This window comes from Wasmannia auropunctata, unplaced genomic scaffold (genome assembly GCF_000956235.1).
Source record: "Wasmannia auropunctata unplaced genomic scaffold, wasmannia.A_1.0 LD334260.1, whole genome shotgun sequence".
Classification (NCBI taxonomy): domain Eukaryota; kingdom Metazoa; phylum Arthropoda; class Insecta; order Hymenoptera; family Formicidae; genus Wasmannia; species Wasmannia auropunctata.
In genome coordinates this window covers 6,196-9,379 of record NW_012028630.1, presented here as the reverse complement: position 1 = coordinate 9,379, position 3,184 = coordinate 6,196, and the positions used below count along the sequence as shown (strand labels likewise).

Below are 3,184 nucleotides of genomic sequence, written 5' to 3'. Positions count from 1 at the left end.
AATCATAACAATTAAGCGTAGGTTGTTTTCGGAAGTTCAACCAACAAAATAATAATTTACTTGTTTCGTAAAATTTTTTTTCCAAAGTTTGACATTTTTATATCAAAATAATATTTTATAATATTATCAAGCACGGCCGATTTTGGTCTCCAAAGGTGTATTTAATAAAAACACTGTGTTTATGCTCAATTTTCAAGGTGTTCCCCAAGCATTACGAACTTCCCTAGTAGCAGTTTGTTGCACAACTGCTGTAAATCTGAGGAAGCAGATAACTTGCCTCTTGGCAGAATATGTCAAGAATCTGCTGCAAGAATTGTAGCATTCTTCCGCCAGAATCTGCACATTATTTCTGCTGAAAGAATCTTATATCAGTCTGTTGGCAGTCTGCTAACAAATTGTTTACAGACTGCAATTACGGAAAGTATCTGTTTCAAAATAGCTCGATTTCTATGTAGCAAATATCTGCAAATAGTTTATTTGCATGTACAGTGCGTGAATCCTGCAGCAGATTGTTGAATTCTGCTGCAATTAATTGCACGTAGATTTTGCTCTGCAGAAATAGCAGAAAATGCTGCTAGGGTTTTTAATAGTTTTCGTATTCACAAGATCAAAATCTATAAAAAAAAAACATTATTATGTTTTTACTTACATCTTTCGATGTAAGTCGAGACCAAAATCGGCCTCTTTTTGACATTCTCCTTTATTCGTTAACCATGATAATAAGGTACACTTAACATATCTGTGTACAGGGATGGGCAAAATACATCATTAAAGTATTTGAAATACAAAATACTTTCAATCTTTCGATTTGGAATACAAAATACTTTTAAATTTAATTCAATTACAATAATATATTTATAATGTTAAACTCTCTCCTCAGTCCCCTCTCCATTTTTAAAGAAAGAAAGAAAAGTTATTTTACTCTTTTATACTCTTTAACAGTCTTAAGTATTATCCTGCATCAACCGCAAGAGAAATCTATTTACTAATGTAAGATTATGAAATTTGACTCTGATGATTTAATATTGCTTGAAACTTGACGAAAATAATTAATGTCTCTAATTGTCAAATAAGAAAAATTTAAGTTATTAATTGTTGTTAAAAATTTTTATCATTAATTTCTTTAGTATTTCAAATACAAAATAGATTAAAATTATATTTGAAATACAAAATACAAAATACAAATTGTATTTTAAATATTGTATTTCAAATACAAGTATTTGAAATATGTCCAGTCCTGTTTGTGTAATATACGTATATCTGTTTGCTTCTTGAACGCTTCTATGCTATTCTACGGTAAGTGTTCTCTAATAAACCGTGAAAAACATTATGTGGAAGATCGCATGATATCTGCTGTATAGTAATATTTAATAAATTATACGTCTCTTTCTCGTATATAGAAAAAGCGTTTGGTAAATCTAGATCAATGAAGAGCTGCGCGTTACACGTTTTACTTTCTCTGAGTCCGAAGTTGCGTAACATTCCTGTGTAATAAGACAAGAAGAAAAAAAAAAGAAAAAAGATTAATACAATGTTTCATGAAAGTAATACGTCTAACAAATGATAATGATATTCACTTCTAAAATTTTACGCTGCTCTGGAGTAGCGCGTTGAAGAGCTGTAACAATTAGCCATGTACATTTCCCCTCCTCTATATCAGTACTATCTTTGCCACAGAGCATGGGATTTCCAAAACAAGCCAAATAATCATCTTGGACTTGGAAAAAGCATCCTATCTCTAACAGAATAGGTCTTGCTTGTCTAAATGCCTCTGGATCTTTTATTCCAGCCTGTATCAAGTAACATCTCATAACGAAGGTATTATTGTTATTAAAACGAAGCGGTCTTTGTGCAAAGAAATTGATATACACTTACCAAATGCATTGCTGCGGTTACTGGGAAAACGTATGTTAAATATGCCGTTTTCCATTTTACAACAGAATTATATCGATCGATCGTAAATAGATCCAGATCCGGATTTTTCCCAAAATTGGTAAAGATAAAGTCGGAACACTGACCTATTGTTGTGTTAAATATGATCTGTGTCCAAGTATTTTTAGATAAATAATTATTTTAAAAGAAGCGAGGAAAAATAAGATGGTATATTACATTTTATACATTACAGAGAAAAATATTGTTTTATACTCACTTCCTGAAATGTTTCTAGTAAATCAATGTAACATTCCTTTTCCTTAAAATGTTTTCAAATCATATAATACATTACACTTCTTAACAATATAGAATCAGTAACAGCTACTTCACCTATATCATTGTACCGATACCAACTTGGTTGGCCTCGGCGAAATAGTGATCGATCCATCACGTCGTCGATCATGAGGGCATGGGTTTGCGTCTGTATGATAATAAATATCTCAATATTATTATGATGTATAATGGCAATATTTTATATCTTTTAGTATACAATTGCTCAGTAGTATTATTATAAATATGTATATAATTTATACATATGTTTAAAATACGATATATAAATATACGTAGGAACCGACTTGAAAGGAGAGCCCGAGGAGGGGGGAGGGGTAAGCAGAGCACTTTTTGTTCCCCAATCATATTTATCTTTTTGTTTCTTAACAAAAAATTTTTTGTAAATAATTTCTGTAATCAAAACAACTACGAAAAAGCGTCGACCAGGCGATACACTATGTAACGTTGGCGTGGCAAACTAATTAAAGCACATCCTTTACTGTCCGTGATCGACGTGCTAATAACAATCGCTCTTTGCCGTATAATAATTCAAATATCTAACATAAAAATACTTATTTAATATATTGTAGATGTTTTATTTCTTAATAGTGTCAGTAAAATGTAAAATTAACTTTGACTATATTAAAAAAAGGTCATTATTTGAAGTGCTTTCGCCTTGCCCCCTCCCCTCCAACATTTTTTTCAACTCGACGCCTGTGTAAATATACAGGGTAGACCATTTTAATCCATCCAGTCAAATATCTCGAAAATCAAGCCCGGGAGAGAAAAATTTTTCAGACAAAAGTTGTATTGTTTCTCTTATTTTTATTTTCGAAAATTATTTTAATATTTTGGAAATAAGAGAAACAATCTCCAATGATCATGACCTTGACATATGTTGTCAAGATCATGATCCTGAACAACATTGAAAAAGTTTCAGCCATTGTTCGGACACCTTGAATAATGTTATTGTCGACGGTAC

At 31.3% G+C, this 3,184-nt stretch overlaps 1 pseudogene; it reads right to left on the bottom strand.

Moving 5' to 3' along the window:
* Nucleotides 1-1,215: 1,215 nt before the first annotated feature.
* On the bottom strand, nt 1,216-2,353 carry LOC105458884 (annotated as a pseudogene).
* Nucleotides 2,354-3,184: the final 831 nt, after the last annotated feature.